Raw genomic sequence first — 25,281 nt, 5'->3', positions numbered from 1 at the left:
CCTGTAGTATGTCCCGACTTGTCCCGACTTTGCTCGGCTGACGCGAAAGCTGACGCTTGGAATTCGCCCTTATCAAAAGGACAGGCGCTATAAACGGCTCTGAGAGGAGAGGTGTGGCGAGGTACCTAAACGACAGGCAAACCGCGAAATTTTCTGCTCCTCCTTACTAAAGAGAAAAAACGGACGCAGTCGGTAGGACTCGAACCTACGCTCCCAGAGGGAATCTGATTTCTAGTCAGACGCCTTAACCACTTTATCTTATTAAACTTTATTAAATATTAATTTTTTGCTACCTACTGCGCTACCGAGGCACGTTGCAACAAACGTCCCAGGAAACTTGGTAAGTCCCACATATTAGAGATAGACAGTTCGCGCTTTCTCAAGAATCTGCTGTGTTGCTACACGTGCTTTCCCGACTGGCTAAATTAAACTGCTGCCGCAGCTTTTTCAACGGAAAGCAGCACTGCCTGAGGTTACAGTACATCGCCCTTGCGGCACCTGGACACAGCGGCCTGCAGGGCCAGGCCGACGCTAGAGTTCAGTAATAGCACGCGACCGTCCAAGTACGGCCTCTTGCGTGCTGCGTGTTTGGTTCTTCTCACAGCGAATCCTGCTACAAATTCCTGAGGCTGACGCAGCTCAAGCGAACAATCGGCGCGGCGGCATTATAGCGAGAACAGCAAAACGATGCATCGGCCGGGAATCGAACCCGGGCCGCCCGCGTGGTAGGGGAACAAGCTACCACTTTTTTAGTTGCTGTTCTCATTTGGTTAGTTGCATTTGTTGTGGGCGGACGTCCGATGACGTCCGTGCTTGCCGACCACATTCCCGAGCAGCTGTCTGCAGGGAAAGTGGGATTGCCACCCAGCGACGTCGGATACGACCGAAAAAAGTGCTACACACGCCGAGTCCCCCACTACACTGCCTTATGGCGACCGCTCATCACTATCGTGTGAGTAACGTTGCGGCCGCAGCGACGAGTCTTGCCCAAAGACGCAGCGTGCGTGGAGGCGCTACCCGAATGCGTGTGGATGCACCCTCCTACCTCGTAAAGCGCCTACGGCTACTATCACCGTGGGCCGCTGCCGGCGGGCGCGAAGCCGACTCAGCGCGACGTTGCGAGCAGCGGCTGTGCGGTGGTGGTGTAATGGTGAGCATAGTTGCCTTCCAAGCAGTTGATCCGGGTTCGATTCCCGGCCACCGCAACGGGCGCTAATTTTCGCGTGATCCACTTGCTGTTAAATTAACGTTTTCTTTCCGTCGTTTCTCCAAGCAGGCCATCCTGTAGTATGTCCCGACTTGTCCCGACTTTGCTCGGCTGACGCGAAAGCTGACGCTTGGAATTCGCCCTTATCAAAAGGACAGGCGCTATAAACGGCTGTGAGAGGAGAGGTGTGGCGAGGTACCAAAACGACAGGCAAACCGCGAAATTTTCTGCTCCTCCTTCCTAAAGAAAAAAAACTGACGCAGTCGGTAGGACTCGAACCTACGCTCCCAGAGGGAATCTGATTTCTAGTCAGACGCCTTAACCACTTTATCTTATTAAACTTTATTAAATATTAATTTTTTGCTACCTACTGCGCTACCGAGGCACGTTGCAACAAACGTCCCAGGAAACTTGGTAAGTCCCACATATTAGAGATAGACAGCTCGCGCTGTCTCAAGAATCTGCTGTGTTGCTACACGTGCTTTCCCGACTGGCTAGATTAAACTGCTGCCGCAGCTTTTTCAACGGAAAGCAGCACTGCCTGAGGTTTCAGTACATCGCCCTTGCGGCACCTGGACAGAGCGGCCTGCAGGGCCAGGCCGACGCTAGATTTCAGAAATAGCACGCGACCGTCCAAGTACGGCCTCTTGCGTGCTGCGTGTTTGGTTCTTCTCACAGCGAATCCTGCTACACATTCCTAAGGCTGACGCAGCTCAAGCGAACAATCGGCGCGGCGGCATTATAGCGAGAACAGCAAAACGATGCATCGGCCGGGAATCGAACCCGGGCCGCCCGCGTGGTAGGCGAACAACCTACCACTTTTTTAGTTGATGTTCTCACTTTGTTAGTTGCATTTGTTGCGGGCGGACGTCCGATGACATCCGTGCTTGCCGACCACATTCCCGAGCAGCTGTCTGCAGGGAAAGTGGGATTGCCACCCAGCGACGTCGGATACGACCGAAAAAAGTGCTACACACGCCGAATCCCCCACTACACCGCCTTATAGCGACCGCTCATCACTATCGTGTGAGTAACGTTGCGGCCGCGGCGACGAGTCTTGCCCAAAGACGCAGCGTGCGTGGAGGCGCTACCCGAATGCGTGTGGATGCACCCTCCTACCTCGTAAAGCGCCTACGGCCACTATCACCGTGGGCCGCTGCCGGCGGGCGCGAAGCCGACACAGCGCGACGTTGCGAGCAGCGGCTGTGCGGTGGTGGTGTAATGGTGAGCATAGTTGCCTTCCAAGCAGTTGATCCGGGTTCGATTCGCGGCCACCGCAACGGGCGCAAATTTTCGCGTATGAGTATGTGAGCCACTTGCTGTTACATTAACGTTTTCTTTCTGTCGTTTCTCCAAGCAGGCCATCCTGTAGTATGTCCCGACTTGTCCCGACTTTGCTCGGCTGATGCGAAAGCTGACGCTTGGAATTCGCCTTTATCAAAAGGACAGGCGCTATAAACGGCTGTGAGAGGAGAGGTGTGGCGAGGTACCAAAACGACAGGCAAACCGCGAAATTTTCTGCTCCTCCTTCCTAAAGAAAAAAACGGACGCAGTCGGTAGGACTCGAACCTACGCTCCCATAGGGAATCTGATTTCTAGTCAGACGCCTTAACCACTTTATCTTATTAAACTTTATTAAATATTAATGTTTTGCTACCTACTGCGCTACCGAGGCACGTTGCAACAAACGTCCCAGGAAACTTGGTAAGTCCCACATATTAGAGATAGACAGTTCGCGCTTTCTCAAGAATCTGCTGTGTTGCTACACGTGCTTTCCCGACTGGCTAGATTAAACTGCTGCCGCAGCTTTTTCAACGGAAAGCAGCACTGCCTGAGGTTACAGTACATCGCCCTTGCGGCACCTGGACACAGCGGCCTGCAGGGCCAGGCCGACGCTATAGTTCAGAAATAGCACGCGACCGTCCAAGTACGGCCTCTTGCGTGCTGCGTGTTTGGTTCTTCTCACAGCGAATCCTGCTACACATTCCTGAGGCTGACGCAGCTCAAGCGAACAATCGGCGCGGCGGCATTATAGCGAGAACAGCAAAACGATGCATCGGCCGGGAATCGAACCCGGGCCGCCCGCGTGGTAGGCGAACAACCTACCACTTTTTTAGTTGCTGTTCTCATTTGGTTAGTTGCATTTGTTGCGGGCGGACGTCCGATGACGTCCGTGCTTGCCGACCACATTCCCGAACAGCTGTCTGCAGGGAAAGTGGGATTGCCACCCAGCGACGTCGGATACGACCGAAAAAAGTGCTACACACATCGAGTCCCCCACTACACTGCCTTATAGCGACCGCTCATCACTATCGTGTGAGTAACGTTGCGGCCGCGGCGATGAGTCTTGCCCAAAGACGCAGCGTGCGTGGAGGCGCTACCCGAATGCGTGTGGATGCACCCTCCTACCTCGTAAAGCGCCTACAGCTACTATCACCGTGGGCCGCTGCCGGCGGGCGTGAAGCCGACACAGCGCGACGTTTCGAGCAGCGGCTGTGCGGTGGTGGTGTAATGGTGAGCATAGTTGCCTTCCAAGCAGTTGATCCGGGTTCGATTCCCGGCCACCGCAACGGGCGCAAATTTTCGCGTATAAGTATGTGAGCCACTTGCTGCCAAATTAACGTTTTCTTTCCGTCGTTTCTCCAAGCAGGCCATCCTGTAGTATGTCCCGACTTGTCCCGACTTTGCTCGGCTGACGCGAAAGCTGACGCTTGGAATTCGCCCTTATCAAAAGGACAGGCGCTATAAACGGCTCTGAGAGGAGAGGTGTGGCGAGGTACCAAAACGACAGGCAAACCGCGAAATTTTCTGCTCCTCCTTCCTAAAGAAAAAAAACGGATGCAGTCGGTAGGACTCGAACCTACGCTCCCAGAGGGAATCTGATTTCTAGTCAGACGCCTTAACCACTTTATCTTATTAAACTTTATTAAATATTAATTTTTTGCTACCTACTGCGCTACCGAGGCACGTTGCAACAAACGTCCCAGGAAACTTGGTAAGTCCCACATATTAGAGATAGACAGTTGGCGCTTTCTCAAGAATCTGCTGTGTTGCTACACGTGCTTTCCCGACTGGCTAGATTAAACTGCTGCCGCAGCTTTTTCAACGGAAAGCAGCACTGCCTGAGGTTACAGTACATCGCCCTTGCGGCACCTGGACACAGCGGCCTGCAGGGCCAGGCCGACGCTAGAGTTCAGAAATAGCACGCGACCGTCCAAGTACGGCCTCTTGCGTGCTGCGTGTTTGGTGCTTCTCACAGCGAATCCTGCTACACATTCCTGAGGCTGACGCAGCTCAAGCGAACAATCGGCGCAGCGGCATTATAGCGAGAACAGCAAAACGATGCATCGGTCGGGAATCGAACCCGGGCCGCCCGCGTGGTAGGCGAACAACCTACCACTTTTTTAGTTGCTGTTCTCATTTTGTTAGTTGCATTTGTTGCGGGCGGACGTCCGATGACGTCCGTGCTTGCCGACCACATTCCCGAGCAGCTGTCTGCAGGGAAAGTGGGATTGCCACCCAGCGACGTCGGATACGACCGAAAAAAGTGCTACACACGCCGAATCCCCCACTACACCGCCTTATAGCGACCGCTCATCACTATCGTGTGAGTAACGTTGCGGCCGCGGCGACGAGTCTTGCCCAAAGACGCAGCGTGCGTGGAGGCGCAACCCGAATGCGTGTGGATGCACCCTCCTACCTCGTAAAGCGCCTACAGCCACTATCACCGTGGGCCGCTGCCGGCGGGCGCGAAGCCGACACAGCGCGACGTTGCGAGCAGCGGCTGTGCGGTGGTGGTGTAATGGTGAGCATAGTTGCCTTCCAAGCAGTTGATCCGGGTTCGATTCGCGGCCACCGCAACGGGCGCAAATTTTCGCGTATGAGTATGTGAGCCACTTGCTGTTACATTAACGTTTTCTTTCTGTCGTTTCTCCAAGCAGGCCATCCTGTAGTATGTCCCGACTTGTCCCGACTTTGCTCGGCTGACGCGAAAGCTGACGCTTGGAATTCGCCTTTATCAAAAGGACAGGCGCTATAAACGGCTGTGAGAGGAGAGGTGTGGCGAGGTACCAAAACGACAGGCAAACCGCGAAATTTTCTGCTCCTCCTTCCTAAAGAAAAAAACGGACGCAGTCGGTAGGACTCGAACCTACGCTCCCATAGGGAATCTGATTTCTAGTCAGACGCCTTAACCACTTTATCTTATTAAACTTTATTAAATATTAATGTTTTGCTACCTACTGCGCTACCGAGGCACGTTGCAACAAACGTCCCAGGAAACTTGGTAAGTCCCACATATTAGAGATAGACAGTTCGCGCTTTCTCAAGAATCTGCTGTGTTGCTACACGTGCTTTCCCGACTGGCTAGATTAAACTGCTGCCGCAGCTTTTTCAACGGAAAGCAGCACTGCCTGAGGTTACAGTACATCGCCCTTGCGGCACCTGGACACAGCGGCCTGCAGGGCCAGGCCGACGCTATAGTTCAGAAATAGCACGCGACCGTCCAAGTACGGCCTCTTGCGTGCTGCGTGTTTGGTTCTTCTCACAGCGAATCCTGCTACACATTCCTGAGGCTGACGCAGCTCAAGCGAACAATCGGCGCGGCGGCATTATAGCGAGAACAGCAAAACGATGCATCGGCCGGGAATCGAACCCGGGCCGCCCGCGTGGTAGGCGAACAACCTACCACTTTTTTAGTTGCTGTTCTCATTTGGTTAGTTGCATTTGTTGCGGGCGGACGTCCGATGACGTCCGTGCTTGCCGAGCACATTCCCGAGCAGCTGTCTGCAGGGAAAGTGGGATTGCCACCCAGCGACGTCGGATACGACCGAAAAAAGTGCTACACACGCCGAGTCCCCCACTACACTGCCTTATAGCGACCGCTCATCACTATCGTGTGAGTAACGTTGCGGCCGCAGCGACGAGTCTTGCCCAAAGACGCAGCGTGCGTGTAGGCGCTACCCGAATGCGTGTGGATGCACCCTCCTACCTCGTAAAGCGCCTACGGCCACTATCACCGTGGGCCGCTGCCGGCGGGCGCGAAGCCGACACAGCGCGACATTGCGAGCAGCGGCTGTGCGGTGGTGGTGTAATGGTGAGCATAGTTGCCTTCCAAGCAGTTGATCCGGGTTCGATTCCCGGCCACCGCAACGGGCGCAAATTTTCGCGTATAAGTATGTGAGCCACTTGCTGCCAAATTAACGTTTTCTTTCCGTCGTTTCTCCAAGCAGGCCATCCTGTAGTATGTCCCGACTTGTCCCGACTTTGCTCGGCTGACGCGAAAGCTGACGCTTGGAATTCGCCCTTATCAAAAGGACAGGCGCTATAAACGGCTGTGAGAGGAGAGGTGTGGCGAGGTACCAAAACGACAGGCAAACCGCGAAATTTTCTGCTCCTCCTTCCTAAAGAAAAAAAACGGACGCAGTCGGTAGGACTCGAACCTACGCTCCCAGAGGGAATCTGATTTCTAGTCAGACGCCTTAACCACTTTATCTTATTAAACTTTATTAAATATTAATTTTTTGCTACCTACTGCGCTACCGAGGCACGTTGCAACAAACGTCCCAGGAAACTTGGTAAGTCCCACATATTAGAGATAGACAGTTGGCGCTTTCTCAAGAATCTGCTGTGTTGCTACACGTGCTTTCCCGACTGGCTAGATTAAACTGCTGCCGCAGCTTTTTCAACGGAAAGCAGCACTGCCTGAGGTTACAGTACATCGCCCTTGCGGCACCTGGACACAGCGGCCTGCAGGGCCAGGCCGACGCTAGAGTTCAGAAATAGCACGCGACCGTCCAAGTACGGCCTCTTGCGTGCTGCGTGTTTGGTGCTTCTCACAGCGAATCCTGCTACACATTCCTGAGGCTGACGCAGCTCAAGCGAACAATCGGCGCGGCGGCATTATAGCGAGAACAGCAAAACGATGCATCGGTCGGGAATCGAACCCGGGCCGCCCGCGTGGTAGGCGAACAACCTACCACTTTTTTAGTTGCTGTTCTCATTTTGTTAGTTGCATTTGTTGCGGGAGGACGTCCGATGACGTCCGTGCTTGCCGAGCACATTCCCGAGCAGCTGTCTGCAGGGAAAGTGGGATTGCCACCCAGCGACGTCGGATACGACCGAAAAAAGTGCTACACACGCCGAGTCCCCCACTACACTGCCTTATAGCGACCGCTCATCACTATCGTGTGAGTAACGTTGCGGCCGCGGCGACGAGTCTTGCCCAAAGACGCAGCGTGCGTGGAGGCGCTACCCGAATGCGTGTGGATGCACCCTCCTACCTCGTAAAGCGCCTACAGCTACTATCACCATGGGCCGCTGCCGGCGGGCGTGAAGCCGACACAGCGCGACGTTTCGAGCAGCGGCTGTGCGGTGGTGGTGTAATGGTGAGCATAGTTGCCTTGCAAGCAGTTGATCCGGGTTCGATTCCCGGCCACCGCAACGGGCGCAAATTTTCGCATATGAGTATGTGAGCCACTTGCTGTTACATTAACGTTTTGTTTCCGTCGTTTCTCCAAGCAGGCCATCCTGTAGTATGTCCCGACTTGTCCCGACTTTGCTCGGTTGACGCGAAAGCTGACGCTTGGAATTCGCCCTTATCAAAAGGACAGGCGCTATAAACGGCTGTGAGAGGAGAGGTGTGGCGAGGTACCAAAACGACAGGCAAACCGCGAAATTTTCTGCTCCTCCTTCCTAAAGAAAAAAAACGGACGCAGTCGGTAGGACTCGAACCTACGCTCCCAGAGGGAATCTGATTTCTAGTCAGACGCCTTAACCGCTTTATCTTATTAAACTTTATTAAATATTAATTTTTTGCTACCTACTGCGCTACCGAGGCACGTTGCAACAAACGTCCCAGGAAACTTGGTAAGTCCCACATATTAGAGATAGACAGCTCGCGCTTTCTCAAGAATCTGCTGTGTTGCTACACGTGCTTTCCCGACTGGCTAGATTAAACTGCTGCCGCAGCTTTTTCAACGGAAAGCAGCACTGCCTGAGGTTACAGTACATCGCCCTTGCGGCACCTGGACACAGCGGCCTGCAGGGCCAGGCCGACGCTAGAGTTCAGAAATAGCACGCGACCGTCCAAGTACGGCCTCTTGCGTGCTGCGTGTTTGGTTCTTCTCACAGCGAATCCTGCTACACATTCCTGAGGCTGACGCAGCTCAAGCGAACAATCGGCGCGGCGGCATTATAGCGAGCACAGCAAAACGATGCATCGGCCGGGAATCGACCCCGGGCCGCCCGCGTGGTAGGCGAACAACCTACCACTTTTTTAGTTGCTGTTCTCATTTTGTTAGTTGCATTTGTTGCGGGCGGACGTCCGATGACGTCCGTGCTTGCCGACCACATTCCCGAGCAGCTGTCTGCAGGGAAAGTGGGATTGCCACCCAGCGACGTCGGATACGACCGAAAAAAGTGCTACACGCGCCGAGTCCCCCACTACACTGCCTTATAGCGACCGCTCATCACTATCGTGTGAGTAACGTTGCGGCCGCGGCGACGAGTCTTGCCCAAAGACGCAGCGTGCGTGGAGGCGCTACCCGAATGCGTGTGGATGCACCCTCCTACGTCGTAAAGCGCCTACAGCTACTATCACCGTGGGCCGCTGCCGGCGGGCGCGAAGCCGACACAGCGCGACGTTGCGAGCAGCGGCTGTGCGGTGGTGGTGTAACGGTGAGCATAGTTGCCTTCCAAGCAGTTGATCCGGGTTCGATTCCCGGCCACCGCAACGGGCGCAAATTTTCGCGTATGAGTATGTGAGCCACTTGCTGTTAAATTAACGTTTTCTTTCCGTCGTTTCTCCAAGCAGGCCATCCTGTAGTATGTCCCGACTTGTCCCGACTTTGCTCGGCTGACGCGAAAGCTGACGCTTGGAATTCGCCCTTATCAAAAGGACAGGCGCTATAAACGGCTCTGAGAGGAGAGGTGTGGCGAGGTACCAAAACGACAGGCAAACCGCGAAATTTTCTGCTCCTCCTTCCTAAAGAAAAAAAACGGACGCGGTCTGTAGGACTCGAAACTACGCTCCCAGAGGGAATCTGATTTCTAGTCAGACGCCTTAACCACTTTATCTTATTAAACTTTATTAAATATTAATTTTTTGCTACCTACTGCGCTACCGAGGCACGTTGGAACAAACGTCCCAGGAAACTTGGTAAGTCCCACATATTAGAGATAGACAGTTCGCGCTTTCTCAAGAATCTGCTGTGTTGCTACACGTGCTTTCCCGACTGGCTAGATTAAACTGCTGCCGCAGCTTTTTCAACGGAAAGCAGCACCGCCTGAGGTTACAGTACATCGCCCTTGCGGCACCTGGACACAGCGGCCTGCAGGGCCAGGCCGACGCTAGAGTTCAGAAATAGCACGCGACCGTCCAAGTACGGCCTCTTGCGTGCTGCGTGTTTGGTTCTTCTCACAGCGAATCCTGCTACACATTCCTGAGGCTGACGCAGCTCAAGCGAACAATCGGCGCGGCGGCATTATAGCGAGAACAGCAAAACGATGCATCGGCCGGGAATCGAACCCGGGCCGCCCGCGTGGTAGGCGAACAACCTACCACTTTTTTAGTTGCTGTTCTCATTTTGTTAGTTGCATTTGTTGCGGGCGGACGTCCGATGACGTCCGTGCTTGCCGACCACATTCCCGAGCAGCTGTCTGCAGGGAAAGTGGGATTGCCACCCAGCGACGTCGGATACGACCGAAAAAAGTGCTACACACGCCGAGTCCCCCACTACACTGCCTTATAGCGACCGCTCATCACTATCGTGTGAGTAACGTTGCGGCCGCGGCGACGAGTCTTGCCCAAAGACGCAGCGTACGTGGAGGCGCTACCCGAATGCGTGTGGATGCACCCTCCTACCTCGTAAAGCGCCTACAGCTACTATCACCGTGGGCCGCTGCCGGCGGGCGCGAAGCCGACACAGCGCGACGTTGCGAGCAGCGGCTGTGCGGTGGTGGTGTAATGGTGAGCATAGTTGCCGTCCAAGCAGTTGATCCGGGTTCGATTCCCGGCCAACGCAACGGGTGCAAATTTTCGCGTGAGCCACTTGCTGTTAAATTATCGTTTTCTTTCCGTCGTTTCTCCAAGCAGGCCATCCTGTAGTATGTCCCGACTTTGCTCGGCTGACGCGAAAGCTGACGCTTGGAATTCGCCCTTATCAAAAGGACAGGCGCTATAAACGGCTGTGAGAGGAGAGGTGTGGCGAGGTACCAAAACGACAGGCAAACCGCGAAATTTTCTGCTCCTCCTTCCTAAAGAAAAAAAACGGACGCAGTCGGTAGGACTCGAACCTACGCTCCCAGAGGGAATCTGATTTCTAGTCAGACGCCTTAACCACTTTATCTTATTAAACTTTATTAAATATTAATTTTTTGCTACCTACTGCGCTACCGAGGCACGTTGCAACAAACGTCCCAGGAAACTTGGTATGTGCCACATATTAGAGATAGACAGTTCGCGCTTTCTCAACAATCTGCTGTGTTGCTACACGTGCTTTCCCGACTGGCCAGATTAAACTGCTGCCGCAGCTTTTTCAACGGAAAGCAGCACTGCCTGAGGTTACAGTACATCGCCCTTGCGGCACCTGGACACAGCGGCCTGCAGGGCCAGGCCGACGCTAGAGTTCAGAAATAGCACGCGACCGTCCAAGTACGGCCTCTTGCGTGCTGCGTGTTTGGTTCTTCACACATCGAATCCTGCTACACATTCCTGAGGCTGACGCAGCTCAAGCGAACAATCGGCGCGGCGGCATTATAGCGAGAACAGCAAAACGATGCATCGGCCGGGAATCGAACCCGGGCCGTTCGCGTGGTAGGCGAACAACCTACCACTTTTTTAGTTGCTGTTCTCATTTTGTTAGTTGCATTTGTTGCGGGCGGACGTCCGATGACGTCCGTGCTTGCCGAGCACATTCCCGAGCAGCTGTCTGCAGGGAAAGTGGGATTGCCACCCAGCGACGTCGGATACGACCGAAAAAAGTGCTACACACGCCGAGTCCCCCCTACACTGCCTTATAGCGACCGCTCATCACTATCGTGTGAGTAACGTTGCGGCCGCGGCGACGAGTCTTGCCCAAAGACGCAGCGTACGTGGAGGCGCTACCCGAATGCGTGTGGATGCACCCTCCTACCTCGTAAAGCGCCTACAGCTACTATCACCGTGGGCCGCTGCCGGCGGGCGCGAAGACGACACAGCGCGACGTTGCGAGCAGCGGCTGTGCGGTGGTGGTGTAATGGTGAGCATAGTTGCCTTCCAAGCAGTTGATCCGGGTTCGATTCCCGGCCACCGCAACGGGTGCAAATTTTCGCGTATGAGTATGTGAGCCACTTGCTGTTAAATTAACGTTTTCTTTCCGTCGTTTCTCCAAGCAGGCCATCCTGTAGTATGTCCCGACTTGTCCCGACTTTGCTCGGCTGACGCGAAAGCTGACGCTTGGAATTCGCCCTTATCAAAAGGACAGGCGCTATAAACGGCTGTGAGAGGAGAGGTGTGGCGAGGTACCAAAACGACAGGCAAACCGCGAAATTTTCTGCTCCTCCTTCCTAAAGAAAAAAAACGGATGCAGTCGGTAGGACTCGAACCTACGCTCCCAGAGGGAATCTGATTTCTAGTCAGACGCCTTAACCACTTTATCTTATTAAACTTTATTAAATATTAATTTTTTGCTACCTACTGCGCTACCGAGGCACGTTGCAACAAACGTCCCAGGAAACTTGGTAAGTCCCAATTATTAGAGATAGACAGTTCGCGCTTTCTCAAGAATCTGCTGTGTTGCTACACGTGCTTTCCCGACTGGCTAGATTAAACTGCTGCCGCAGCTTTTTCAACGGAAAGCAGCACTGCCTGAGGTTACAGTACATCGCCCTTGCGGCACCTGGACACAGCGGCCTGCAGGGCCAGGCCGACGCTAGAGTTCAGAAATAACACGCGACCGTCCAAGTACGGCCTCTTGCGTGCTGCGTGTTTGGTTCTTCTCACAGCGATTCCTGCTACACATTCCTGAGGCTGACGCAGCTCAAGCGAACAATCGGCGCGGCGGCATTATAGCGAGAACAGCAAAACGATGCATCGGCCGGGAATCGAACCCGGGCCGCCCGCGTGGTAGGCGAACAACTTACCACCTTTTTAGTTGCTATTCTCATTTGGTTAGTTGCATTTGTTGCGGGCGGACGTTTGATGACGTCCGTGCTTGCCGAGCACATTCCCGAGCAGCTGTCTGCAGGGAAAGTGGGATTGCCACCCAGCGACGTCGGATACGACCGAAAAAAGTGCTACACACGCCGAGTCACCCACTACACTGCCTTATAGCGACCGCTCATCACTATCGTGTGAGTAACGTTGCGGCCGCGGCGACGAGTCTTGCCCAAAGACGCAGCGTGCGTGGAGGCGCTACCCGAATGCGTGTGGATGCACCCTCCTACCTCGTAAAGCGCCTACAGCTACTATCACCGTGGGCCGCTGCCGGCGGGCGTGAAGCCGACACAGCGCAACGTTTCGAGCAGCGGCTGTGCGGTGGTGGTGTAATGGTGAGCATAGTTGCCTTGCAAGCACTTGATCCGGGTTCGATTCCCGGCCACCGCAATGGGCGCAAATTTACGCGTATGAGTATGTGAGCCACGTGCTGTTAAATTAACGTTTTCTTTCCGTCGTTTCTCCAAGCAGGCCATCCTGTAGTATGTCCCGACTTGTCCCGACTTTGCTCGGCTGACGCGAAAGCTGACGCTTGGAATTCGCTCTTATCAAAAGGACAGGCGCTATAAACGGCTGTGAGAGGAGAGGTGTGGCGAGGTACCAAAACGACAGGCAAACCGCGAAATTTTCTGCTCCTCCTTCCTAAAGAAAAAAAACGGACGCAGTCGGTAGGACTCGAACCTACGCACCCAGAGGGAATCTGATTTCTAGTCAGACGCCTTAACCACTTTATCTTATTAAACTTTATTAAATATTAATTTTTTGTTACATTTTCTTGATTGCACATTCACTGTTATCAAGTAGGGTTTGTAAACACCACTCTACAGCACAAATACTATACATTTACGTAAAACACTGCTGGAGTAGAATACACAATAGAATACAATTTTAACCCTTAAATGCATAGTGTTACATACCTACAATATGGATTGAAAATTTATTTTGTCCACCTTTAGAGAGAATTTAGTGAACTAACCCAAGTCTTACAGGTGCAACGAAGTATCTCTGATACTTAGTATTAGCTGTTGGCTGTACTGTGGACTTGTGGTAACCTTTTTGGAAGTATGCAGAGAAGTTAGGTGTGAATTTTGCTTAGTTTTCAAAAGGGTGGGATAGGATGCAGCAGCATCAACTTGGCCAAATGTGGGAAGGTTAGTGGTGAGCAGGCAGCAATTTTCTTCATGCTGCCAGCTATGGGAATATGCGCTGTGTCCCTTGTTTTTTAGGAACATACATCACATTTAAACTGGATGTCCAATTCCTGTTGATCCACTGTAGGTAGGAGGGTGCATCCACACGCATTCTGGTAGCGCCTCCACGCACGCTGCGTCTTTGGGCAAGACTCGTCGCCGCGGCCGCAACGTTACTCACACGATAGCGATGAGCGGTCGCTATAATTCAGTGTAGTGGGGGACTCGGCGTGTGTAGCACTTTTTTCGGTCGTATCCGACGTCGCTGGGTGGCAATCCCACTTTCCCTGCAGACAGCTGCTCGGGAATGTGGTCGGCAAGCACGGACGTCATCGGACGTCCGCCCGCAACAAATGCAACTAACAAAATGAGAACAGCAACTAAAAAAGTGGTAGGTTGTTCGCCTACCACGCGGGCGGCCCGGGTTTCATTCCCGGCCGATGCATCGTTTTGCTGTTCTCGCTATAATGCCGCCGCGCCGATTGTTCGCTTGAGCTGCGTCAGCCTCAGGAATGTGTAGCAGGATTCGCTGTGAGAAGAACCAAACACGCAGCACGCAAGAGGCCGTACTTGGACGGTCGCGTGCTATTTCTGAACTCTAGCGTCGGCCTGGCCCTGCAGGCCGCTGTGTCCAGGTGCCGCAAGGGCGATGTACTGTAACCTCAGGCAGTGCTGCTTTCCGTTGTAAAAGCTGCGGCAGCAGTTTAATCTAGCCAGTCGGGAAAGCACGTGTAGCAACACAGCAGATTCTTGAGAAAGCGCGAACTGTCTATCTCTAATATGTGGGACTTACCAAGTTTCCTAGGACGTTTGTTGCAACGTGCGTCGGTAGCGCAGTAGGTAGCGCGTAAGTCTCCTAGTCTTAAGGTCGTGAGTTCGATCCTCACCCGGGGCATTTAATTTGCTGTACATAATGGCTGAATTAACGGCGTTGCTGTTGTTAGGGAACGAACTTAATTGTCGTTTGTTATCCGCAAGGAGTCCACGCCTCAGCGTCAAAATGTTTGCTTCCAATTATGGCAAGGTACAACTTTGATCTTTCTCCTCCCCTGTTATGAGTAAAATATGATGCAAACAGCAATGAATAGTTAGTTTCGAGCTGTGCGCCATGCCAGTCTGCACGCACAAATACGCTCGCAAACAGAGAACACCACTGAGTCCGGATTCAGCACGAAATGCGGGAGGAGAGGGAGTAAATCTCACGTTTATTGAGCAAATCCGGTGTGGTCTAGTGGCTAGGATACCTGGCTTTCACCCAGGAGGCCAGGGTTCGATTCCCGGTACCGGAAGAGAAGTTTCTGCGCACACGTCCCTCCATGTTTTGGCCTTCCAACCTTCGTTTGTCGCCCTCCTTCCGGAGCTTCAACCGAACGTAATCGGGGAAAACAGGCACAAGATGCAATTACTGTCAGCACCGGGATAAAGGCAGAAGAGGCACTGGTCCGCTGTTGGGCTGCTACCAGCGTCAGTGGGAAGTCTGTGAAGTCGCCAGAAGCCAGCAATTACCGTAGTACGCCTACACACGCGTTCCAATTATCCACATTGCTAGCTGCCGCTCCACCCACAACGGGCGTGAGCCCGGATAGCTCAGTCGGTATTCGCGGCTCGGCGGCCGAGCCGGACGGACGTGTGGCGGCAGCGCTAGGAGGGCTGGCGTAAACAGCGGCTGTGTGGCTGTTACGAAGGTCTGTAGAGCGCTTTGTTTATTTTGCATCTTTCAGTAATTTAAAATGACAAAATGAACGAAATTAACTGTGAACGGAGAGATACGGTTAGATTTACCTTTGATTGGACTTGTAAAAGACCAAAGGCTTTTGAGATCAAAAGGTGGCTTTCAGAAACAGTTAAGATCACTGGAGACCAAATTATTGGCGTTCATCTTTCTTTCGTGTCCAATTCTGTGTTTTTGAAATTGATTTCCTCAGATTTGTGCTCCTCGATAGTTGACAAGTGTGGTGGCACTATGAAATTTAATCATGCAGACGGAACCGTTAGTGACGTTCTTGTTTCCCATGCTGGGCTAGGCATTCGAACAGTGAGAGTTTTCGAACTGCCGTTCGAGGCCCCTGCCGGAGCGATCAATGCTGCTCTTCAGCCCTATGGTAGGGTTATATCTAATTTTGCAGAAAAATGGTCGGAGCAATATATGTTTCCGGTTTTGAATGGAGTTAGACAGATTAAGATTGAGCTCTTACGACATATCCCTTCTTACTTGAATATCTGTGGCCATCGCGCTCTCATAATTTATGATGGGCAGCCACGGACTTGTGCGTTATGTAACGCCACGGGGCACGTCAGAAGTGAGTGCAGTAGAAGGCGGGTTCCTCATTTACCGACTAACGAGGCGGCTGTCCCAGGACAAGTTGTTAGCATGCAAGTGACGTACGCTGCCGCGGCAGCTAGCCGCGACCCCTATCAACAGAATATGGCCGAGCAGACTGAACCCTCCGTCGCGCGCACGGCAACGAGAAGCACCGCGGAGTTGACTAAAGATGACAATCAGCAACTGGCCAGTAATGACGTCACTGAGGGCGCACTGCGCTTGCCCTCTGAATCTGACAACTCTTCCAACGAGCGACAAGCTTCATCGATAATACCTGATGTAGACATGGTAGAGTACGAAGCGGTAGTTACACACGAAAGGGCCAACATTCCAGAGGGAACTACAGTGGATGGACATCAAGAGGAATTGATACAACAGACAACTGACAACCACACAGATGACAGGACACTACAGACTGGTTCCGGAAACGTCAAAGGAAAAGGGGGGGCGCAAGAAGACGAACCAATGACATCACCCGTCTCACGTGTCGTAGAAACAGAAGCATCGGCCGACTCAGACAATAACGGAGCTCCAAAATCTTCCGCCATGAAGGCGGGACAGGAGACTTCTCCTCGACCTTCCACGGAGTCGCCAGGAAGTTTACCAAAGGTTTCACCGACGGGCTCACCGAAATCATCAAAAAATAAAAAGAGACGAAGAGCACATCAAGCAGCAGAGAATTTGGCCCCTCCCTTAAGAGAGCGGCTGAGGCAGATACAGGAGACCGCAAGGAAGGACGAAGATATACAAAAGGAAGCGGTCGGCGAGTCTTCGTATCGCAGCCAGAGACAAGAGCGGGCTGACGCGCCACACGGAACAGTTGAACCCTTGCATGACAATACGACATCAGATATGGAAGATGATACCCGACTTGGACAAGGACATGGACACGACATCACCGAGCCACGATTGAACTGGGCGGACGAAAAGGAAGATCAGACCGATGCAATGGGGGCGGAAGGGGCTTTTGAGGAAGAATTTTTTTATTAAAAATTGTCACACTGAACTCTAAGAAGAAAGAAAGAAAACAGCGAAAAGAAGGAAAACCGTTAATGGAATAACAGTAAAATAAAATAACACTATATGTATCTAACCCGATGTTATTGTACGCGGCTCCACTACCGTGTCCTCTGTTTACTGTCTTGTAGCGTCTCACAGTGGAACATACATATAACGTGACCACCTTAAAGATAAACAAAATTCAGAGTCAAGCAAAGGTAGCTGCACTGAAGGACTTTCTGTATCAGTCCGATACAGATATCGCCTTCCTGCAGGAAGTAAATGTCACAGCATTGTATGTTTCAGGATACAAAGAGGTGTTGAATGTGGCTCCGGAAAACGCGTGTGGAACAGCCATCCTTGCTAAAGAAGGGATCGAGATGACAAACGTGTGCCTTTTAGAGTCAGGGAGGGGAATTAGCTGCAAAATTTTTAACACCACTTTTATAAACCTATACGCACCTTCAGGCAACAATGCGAGACGAGAGAGGGCAGCCTTTTTCAAAAGTGACATTTTATTTCTACTCCAAGACAACCCTGCCGAAATTGTCATTGGTGGAGATTTTAATTGCGTTTTAAATAAAAAGGATCAGCGACCAAATTTTAACTTCTCCCAAGAGCTGCAGGCGTTGGTCACCAACATGAAGTGGTTTGACGCGTGGGAAATACAATATCCGACGCTGGTTCGCTTCACATACATCACTGGTACTACACAGAGCAGAATCGACAGAATATATGTCACCCCCACCATAGCCACCAAAGTCAGTAGTATCGAGGTGATACCAGCTGCCTTCTCTGACCACCTCGGAGTGAGGTGCAGCATCAAATTAACCAGGCAGAAGACATATTGGGGTCGCCCACTATGGAAATTAAATATCAATACCCTCTCTGACAACGCTCTAGCTTTAAAGATGCAAGTAACTTGGCAGTCTGTTTTAAGGATGCGTACTCAATATAGAACAACTATTGAATGGTGGACTATGGCCGCTAAGCAAAAGATAAGAGCAGCGCTGATATCTTACGCCAAAGAAAGGGCAATGTGGTCACGACACACGATGGAGTTTTACTACTCTTGCTTAAGAGACCTTTACGACCAACCAATGTCTCACGACGTCTTTCTCAATATTAAAAACGTTAAAGCCAAAATGATAAGTATCAAGAGGGTACATTTAGAGGGATTACAAATAAAATCCCACACTAGGACGACGGTGGAGTCGGAAAACACCTCCATCTACCACTTGATACAACACACACGAAACAGGAGACGAAATTTTATTGCCAGCCTAAGATCGGAAGATAACAGAGTCCTGACAGAACAAAGGGATATCTTAAATGAAGCACATAGATTTTTTCAGCAATTATATTCTGGAAATGCTACTGACGACAACTCAGTACAAGAGATTTTACAGAACTCCGGAATAGAGGCAGTTGTTACAGATGAGGAGAACAGGGGTTTAACGTTAGAAATTACGAAAGACGAGGTTTTTGATATACTCAAATCTTCTCCTTCACGTAAGTCTCCAGGCCCAGACGGCCTGCCTGTGGAGTTTTATAGGACCTTTTGGCACCTAATAGGTTCTCAATTCACGGAAGTAGTTAATGACGTCTTGAGGGGAGAGGAAATTCCTGCTGCTTTTAAGGAAAGTGTAACTGTACTACTTCCAAAAGGAAGGAGTACGGACACGAAAGATATTACTAAAATGAGGCCTATCAGTCTCATGAACTCAGATTACAAGGTAGTTGCACGTATAATTAAAGAACGAATGGTACCGATTTTAGCAAAAGTCATTGGATGCCACCAGACGTGTCTCCCTCGACGTACCATTTTTAAGACTGTATGTGAATATCGAGACATTATTTCTATTTTTTCATCATCGTCAGCGAATGGAGGCATTGCCTTCATTGATTTTGCTAAAGCGTTTGACAGAGTCAACTACGGATATCTGTTCAGCACCTTAAAACACACAGGTTTCAATGATGGAAACTTAGCGGTTTTAATGAACATCGTCAGAGGCATACGCACCAAAATCTCGATCAATGGACAATATACTAATGAAGTATTGATATCTAGTGGAGTTCCTCAGGGAAGTCCTTTGTCCATGTTGTTTTATGTGGTTTCTCTGGAACCCCTTTTAAGGCTTTTGAACACAACCTTAGAAGGCATAACAATAGCTGGGCTGAAGACGGTTACAAATGCATACGCTGACGATGTGGGAGTTCTAGTAAGGAGCGATGAAGACTGTGCCCAGCTAACAGACAAGTTATTGCTTTATAGCAGGGCAACTGGTGCGAGGATCAATGAAACTAAAAGTTCCTTTTTAAATTTACAGGGTCTTGACAATGTGCAGCTACCGTGGGCAAACAGGGTGGAGCGTCACACTGCTTTGGGCATAACTTTTTACAGTTGCCCATTAAGAACAACGGCTGCCAATTGGAAACAGGTGTTTGGAAAAATCAGAGGCAGCTTAATACTGCATGAAACGAGAGACTTAAATATCAAGCAAAGAATTAAACTAATCAACTGTGCAGTTCTTTCCAAAGCTGCATATGTCGCTCAGGTTTTACCAACACCTCCAGACATAGTGAAATCTATTATGAGCACAATCTGTCGATACGTATGGAAAGGCCATATTTTTAGAGTAGCAGTAGGAACGACTACATCGAGACCCGAAAACGGAGGCCTAGGGCTGACAGACCTTCGAAGGAAAAACACTGCCCTCTTCATTAAAAGAACGCTCAAACTTATCGAGACACAGCCGAACAGCATAACTGCCGCTCTATTTGACCTTCTCAAACCCGGAAGCATGCAGCCGCCAGTAGATGTTCACAACATCAATTACACCCTAAAGCATATTAAGGATTTTTATGTAGAATTAAGCTACTTGACATGCATTTTAACGGACAAAAATAAGAGGACAAGTCACTATATAGTAGAGAAGTTAAAATCACGCGAAAACCGAAATAAAATGGAGCTGAAATATCCTAACAAAAACTGGGAAAAAATATGGACCAATATAAATAACAAAACACTGACTACGGAAGTGCAAGCGTCATGGTACAGAGTTGTCAACGACATTATTAGTACCAATGAAAAACTGTATTCCATAGGACTACAAGCAACCAATGTGTGCCAAAAATGTCACACTTTGGACTCCTTAAAGCATCGCTTCATCTGCAATGGATACAAGAATATTTGGAATGACATTGTCTTGCAAGTCGCTTTTCTTAAAAGGACCGATGGAAGAGAAATCACGCTCAACGATATACTCTTCCCAGAAGAAATTTCCTTTCCACCACAAAAAAACAATGTCATCTTGTGGCTATTCGGAACTTTTGTCAATTATGTTGTTAACAACAAAGGCAACGACAATCTACAAGAATATCTAGAATATATGAAAGATGAATACTTTAAAATATACCGGTACAAAGACCATCAAAAGAAGTTCGGAAATATGATGCAAATTTTGTTTCAGAAACAAGGCATCGGTTAATACCTATATCACATGGAACGACCGAACACGATAGACTGCCAAAGTAGGGGATTGCTGTTGAGGGTGAAGTACGGTGGGGACTTCGTGTGCCCCGGGACCGATACGGTAGCCGTGAAGGCCTCAACAGAACCTCGAAAGGGCATGTTTTCCCAAGAAGTAACAGGAGTCAAACCACAGCACAAGAATAGTAGGGATAAACTATTCCCATGCAAAAGACGTGCATCACTGAAGTAGTTCAATTTCCTTTCGTCATTTTTACTTTTGTTTCTCTCTCATTTTTGTTTCAATTCTAATGGATGAATATTTTGCGTTTCGTTCATGCGGTAAATAGTATTCTAAAGAGAGTTATTTTCACCGTAATCAATTCCGATTACACCTTCAAATTTTCTAACATTGTCCTCCAGATGCAATTCAGTTTCACACCCAGGGCAAAAAAAAAAAAAAAAAAAAAAAAAAAAAAAAAAAAAAAAAAAAAAAAAAGTGGGGCATTGAAAAAAAATAAAAAAAAAGTCGGTAGAGCATTAGGCTTTTAACCCTAATTGTCCAGGGTTCGAGTTCCTGTCAGGGCGAAGATTTTTAACGCTTCCGTAATGGCTCGTCTCGTAGCGCTGGTAGCCCTGCCGTAATCAGTGCACAGAGTTCGTTTCCTGTCAACATTCTGCGCAGACCGGTTGGATTTTTCACGATTCGAGGGATGCTTCAGATACGAGCAGTCGTGGCCGAATGGTTACAGACCCAGTTTCTTGTTATAACTGAGTGGTTGAGAGTTTATGTTTTATGATGGATGATAAAATTTTTGAGGAAGCACTATTCGATATGTCCGTCACTAAAGAATTCGTAAGACGCTGTGGGCAGAATGTGGGTTTAATGCAAAGGATGTTGCAAAGCGTGGTGATGAGGTTAAGAAAGAAATTGTGGAGATGATCCAGAATATTATTTCTAGAGAGCAACAGAAGAAACATGAGATGCACGAAAGGCTGAATTCTTTATTGCATGAAGCTGACAAACTAAGTAAGGAACTTGAATTTCATTTTTATCCTGCATTATATTGATACGCTGCCTTTATGTGAGGCTCTTACTAAGCTAGAGTGTGAAACAAGAAAACTTCAAGAGAAGAAATGTGCGCTCAGGAAAGAAATATTGGAGATTTCAAAGCAGGAGGCAGAACTGTGTTCAAGTCTTGGAGAAGCTACAGAGATTAAGGTAGAGGATGCTCTACCAACAAGTGATGAGATAGCCATTTTCAATCAAAGACTTTGAGTTCTGCAGTCACGAAAGAGTGCTGCTCAACGAGAAAGTGGACTCCCTTCAAGTATAATTAACAAAAGGGAAGCATTCAGAGACATTAACAACACAAAACAACATATTACTCTAAAGACTTCAAAAATTCCAATGAAACCCCCTCGCAGAAACATTGGTATGGCAGTTCGTCTCAGGCGTAACTCATCTGAATTTACTGAATGCCAAGCAAATAAAAAACTTAGGCGTTCTTCTCTTCCTGATATGGACATACTATAAATGAAAACAAAAAAGAACCTTATTTGGTGCTCAGTGAATCTTAAGTTAGTGGAGTTGTATCATTGTCATTTTGTATTGTTTTTAACTGAAAAATCACTTTGGGATGTGGAACAGTCATAAATAAATATCTTATTTTCTATAAGTACCTTTATACTTTGCAAATATTAGTCAGAATATGTTAAATACCAAAAAATTCACATGTTGGGTCTTCAAAGAAAGGGGGTCATCTTATATTCTGAGTTGTCTTATAGTGAGGTAAATACAGACACTTTTTATTATTATATTGATCTGTCTGAAGAAGTTAAGTACCATGCACGAGCTCATACTTGCTTTGAATTCTGCACCTCATGCAGTTGAAAAATTCCTCCTCATTTCCAGCACCTTCATTTGATTAGTTTCTCAAGTAATGAGGAAGCCTGTATTCCACTTTTCTCGCATATACTGAACAATCTGCTGCTTCAGTCCATGAAATCTTCCCTGTGTTCCCCTGAAAGTTTAGCATGTAGAACTTAAAGCATTTAATTTATTCTTCATCTGACATCAGCTACGAAAATTAACTTGTGTGTTATTAGATTTTCTTTTTGTTGCACAGACTTTTGTGGTCTCTGCTTCAGGAATAACCATTAACTTACAATTATATGTGCGAGCCAATTGTTAACTGCAGATTCATAGAGTCATGTTTCTCAACCATCACAGATACGATTTTGTATCCATTATTAATCGCTACAATTTACTGTTCTCATAGAATTAAGCAAACTTAATGACAGTAATAATTTATCCTCTTAACTCCCTACAGTGGATCAACAGGAATTGGACATCCAGTTTAAATGTGATGTATGTTCCTAAAAAACAAGGGACACAGCGCATATTCCCATAGCTGGCAGCATGAAGAAAATAGCTGCCTGCTCACCACTAACCTTCCCACATTTGGCCAAGTTGATGCTGCTGCATCCTACCCCACCCTTTTGAAAACTAAGCAAAATTAACACCTAACTTCTCTGCATACTTCCAAAAAGGTTACCACAAGTCCACAGTACAGCCAACAGCTAATACTAAGTATCAGAGATACTTCGTTGCACCTGTAAGACTTGGGTTAGTTCACTAAATTCTCTCTAAAGGTGGACAAAATAATTTTTCAATCCATATTGTAGGTATGTAACACTATGCATTTAAGGGTTAAAATTGTATTCTATTGTGTATTCTACTCCAGCAGTGTTTTACGTAAATGTATAGTATTTGTGCTGTAGAGTGGTGTTTACAAACCCTACTTGATAACAGTGAATGTGCAATCAAGAAAATGTAACAAAAAATTAATATTTAATAAAGTTTAATAAGATAAAGTGGTTAAGGCGTCTTACTAGAAATCAGATTCCCTCTGGGAGCGTAGGTTCGAGTCCTACCGACTGCGTCCGTTTTTTTTCTTTAGGATGGAGGAGCAGAAAATTTCGCGGTTTGCCTGTCGTTTTGGTACCTCGCCACACCTCTCCTCTCACAGCCGTTTATAGCGCCTGTCCTTTTGATAAGGGCGAATTCCAAGCGTCATCTTTCGCGTCAGCCGAGCAAAGTCGGGACAAGTCGGGACATACGACAGGATGGCCTGCTTGGAGAAACGACGGAAAGAAAACGTTAATTTAACAGCACGTGGCTCACATACTCATACGCGAAAATTTGCGCCCGTTGTGGTGGCCGGGAATTGAACCCGGATCAACTGCTTGGAAGGCAACTATGCTCACCATTACACCACCACCGCACAGCCGCTGCTCGCAACGTCGCGCTGTGTCGGCTTCGCGCCCGCCGGCAGCGGCCCACGGTGATAGTAGCTGTAGGCGCTTTACGAGGTAGGAGGGTGCATCCACACGCATTCGGGTAGCGCCTCCACGCACGCTGCGTCTTTGGGCAAGACTCGTCGCCGCGGCCGCAACGTTACTCACACGATAGTGATGAGCGGTCGCTATAAGGCAGTGTAGTGGGGGACTCGGCGTGTGTAGCACTTTTTTCGGTCGTATCCGACGTCGCTGGGTGGCAATCCCACTTTCCCTGCAGACAGCTGCTCGGGAATGTGCTCGGCAAGCACGGACGTCATCGGACGTCCTCCCGCAACAAACTTTCAGGTGTCGACAAAGATGCTTCCACAAGCATTTTAAAGTACTGTATTAAACGTAAGATACGAAATTACGGTAATGAACTCGGTTTGAGTAAGAATGCGCGAAGGAAGAGTGCTAGGAACTCGTTGAAAATGACAAAACACTACCAATCGACAGATGTCTTCTTGAAATGCGCCTGAGCCTACTGTTACGTAGCAGTGCTAAATTCCGAAAAGTAACTAAATAAATAAATAATAAAAAAAAACAACCGTTCTCGTGCCATCACCCAAGTTAAGCAACAACGTTAGTATTCGGATCGGCGACTGCCTGGGACCTCTGGCTGTCTTCATATTTTGCTTTCTTGTCGCCAGCCCTGCCAGCCGTCTCTTCACGCTACCTTTCCGATGCGACAAAGATGTTTCCACAATGACTTAAATCTGTTGTAATAAACAAAAGATACGATATTAGGGAACTCAGTTTGAAGAAGCGTGTGCCAAGGAAGATTTCCAAAGTGTCTCTGGAAATAACAAAACAGTATTAAGCGGCAGAAATGTTCCGAAATACGTCCGGGCTTATTGTTTTGTAGCAGTGTACATGAGCAAATTTGTAAACAAAAATTCTGTGTCTTCTGTCCTTGGTTTCGCACCTTTCCATGGCACGGCACAGCGCTGCTCTAGTAGCTCCGAACGGCCGCCCACGGCGTCTCGGACACGCCGGTCAGGCCCGCGCCCGTCTCGCAGATGTTTCTCGTGCTTGTGCTGTCATATGGGCCGCGACCCGAGCGGCAGCGAGCGGCAGTCGAGCAAAGTCGGGACAAGTCGGGACGGGAGGGGGGACAGGCGCGAATGCAAATGCACCGCGCAAATTACGCATAAATCTGGAAGCGCGGCGTGTGTCAGGCAGGTGAGAAAGCTTCCGTCGGTCCAGCAGGACACTGCAACACCCCGCGCAGTCACCCCGCCGCCGAAATTACGGTAATGAACTCGGTTTGAGTAAGAATGCGCGAAGGAAGAGTGCTAGGAACTCGTTGAAAATGACAAAACACTACCAATCGACAGATGTGTTCTTGAAATGCGCCAGAGCCTACTGTTACGTAGCAGTGCTAAATTCCGAAAAGTAACTAAATAAATAAATAATAAAAAAAAACAACCGTTCTCGTGCCATCACCCAAGTTAAGCACAACGTTAGTATTCGGATCGGCGACTGCCTGGGACCTCTGGCTGTCTTCATATTTTGCTTTCTTGTCGCCAGCCCTGCCAGCCGTCTCTTCACGCT

The 25,281-nt window shown here is 49.4% G+C and overlaps 12 non-coding genes across 12 annotated transcripts; 11 read left to right on the top strand and 1 right to left on the bottom strand.

The window, feature by feature from the left end:
* Nucleotides 1-1,133: 1,133 nt before the first annotated feature.
* On the top strand, nt 1,134-1,205 carry Trnag-ucc (transfer RNA glycine (anticodon UCC)). Its single transcript has one exon. It is a non-coding gene; the product is annotated as a tRNA-Gly (tRNA).
* Nucleotides 1,206-2,414: 1,209 nt separating this feature from the next.
* Trnag-ucc (transfer RNA glycine (anticodon UCC)) lies at nt 2,415-2,486 on the top strand. Its single transcript has one exon. It is a non-coding gene; the product is annotated as a tRNA-Gly (tRNA).
* Nucleotides 2,487-3,704: 1,218 nt separating this feature from the next.
* On the top strand, nt 3,705-3,776 carry Trnag-ucc (transfer RNA glycine (anticodon UCC)). The gene has a single exon. It is a non-coding gene; the product is annotated as a tRNA-Gly (tRNA).
* A 1,219-nt stretch (nt 3,777-4,995) lies between these two features.
* On the top strand, nt 4,996-5,067 carry Trnag-ucc (transfer RNA glycine (anticodon UCC)). Its single transcript has one exon. It is a non-coding gene; the product is annotated as a tRNA-Gly (tRNA).
* Nucleotides 5,068-6,285: 1,218 nt separating this feature from the next.
* Nucleotides 6,286-6,357, top strand: Trnag-ucc (transfer RNA glycine (anticodon UCC)). The gene has a single exon. It is a non-coding gene; the product is annotated as a tRNA-Gly (tRNA).
* A 1,219-nt stretch (nt 6,358-7,576) lies between these two features.
* On the top strand, nt 7,577-7,648 carry Trnaa-ugc (transfer RNA alanine (anticodon UGC)). Its single transcript has one exon. It is a non-coding gene; the product is annotated as a tRNA-Ala (tRNA).
* Nucleotides 7,649-8,867: 1,219 nt separating this feature from the next.
* On the top strand, nt 8,868-8,939 carry Trnag-ucc (transfer RNA glycine (anticodon UCC)). The gene has a single exon. It is a non-coding gene; the product is annotated as a tRNA-Gly (tRNA).
* A 2,489-nt stretch (nt 8,940-11,428) lies between these two features.
* Nucleotides 11,429-11,500, top strand: Trnag-ucc (transfer RNA glycine (anticodon UCC)). The gene has a single exon. It is a non-coding gene; the product is annotated as a tRNA-Gly (tRNA).
* Nucleotides 11,501-12,719: 1,219 nt separating this feature from the next.
* Trnaa-ugc (transfer RNA alanine (anticodon UGC)) lies at nt 12,720-12,791 on the top strand. Its single transcript has one exon. It is a non-coding gene; the product is annotated as a tRNA-Ala (tRNA).
* Nucleotides 12,792-14,413: 1,622 nt separating this feature from the next.
* Nucleotides 14,414-14,486, top strand: Trnar-ccu (transfer RNA arginine (anticodon CCU)). Its single transcript has one exon. It is a non-coding gene; the product is annotated as a tRNA-Arg (tRNA).
* A 322-nt stretch (nt 14,487-14,808) lies between these two features.
* On the top strand, nt 14,809-14,880 carry Trnae-uuc (transfer RNA glutamic acid (anticodon UUC)). The gene has a single exon. It is a non-coding gene; the product is annotated as a tRNA-Glu (tRNA).
* Nucleotides 14,881-23,600: 8,720 nt separating this feature from the next.
* Trnag-ucc (transfer RNA glycine (anticodon UCC)) lies at nt 23,601-23,672 on the bottom strand. The gene has a single exon. It is a non-coding gene; the product is annotated as a tRNA-Gly (tRNA).
* Between the last annotated feature and the right edge of the window lie 1,609 nt (nt 23,673-25,281).

This window comes from Schistocerca cancellata, chromosome 4, assembly GCF_023864275.1.
Source record: "Schistocerca cancellata isolate TAMUIC-IGC-003103 chromosome 4, iqSchCanc2.1, whole genome shotgun sequence".
Taxonomy (NCBI): domain Eukaryota; kingdom Metazoa; phylum Arthropoda; class Insecta; order Orthoptera; family Acrididae; genus Schistocerca; species Schistocerca cancellata.
This window is presented reverse-complemented; position numbering and strand designations above follow the sequence as displayed.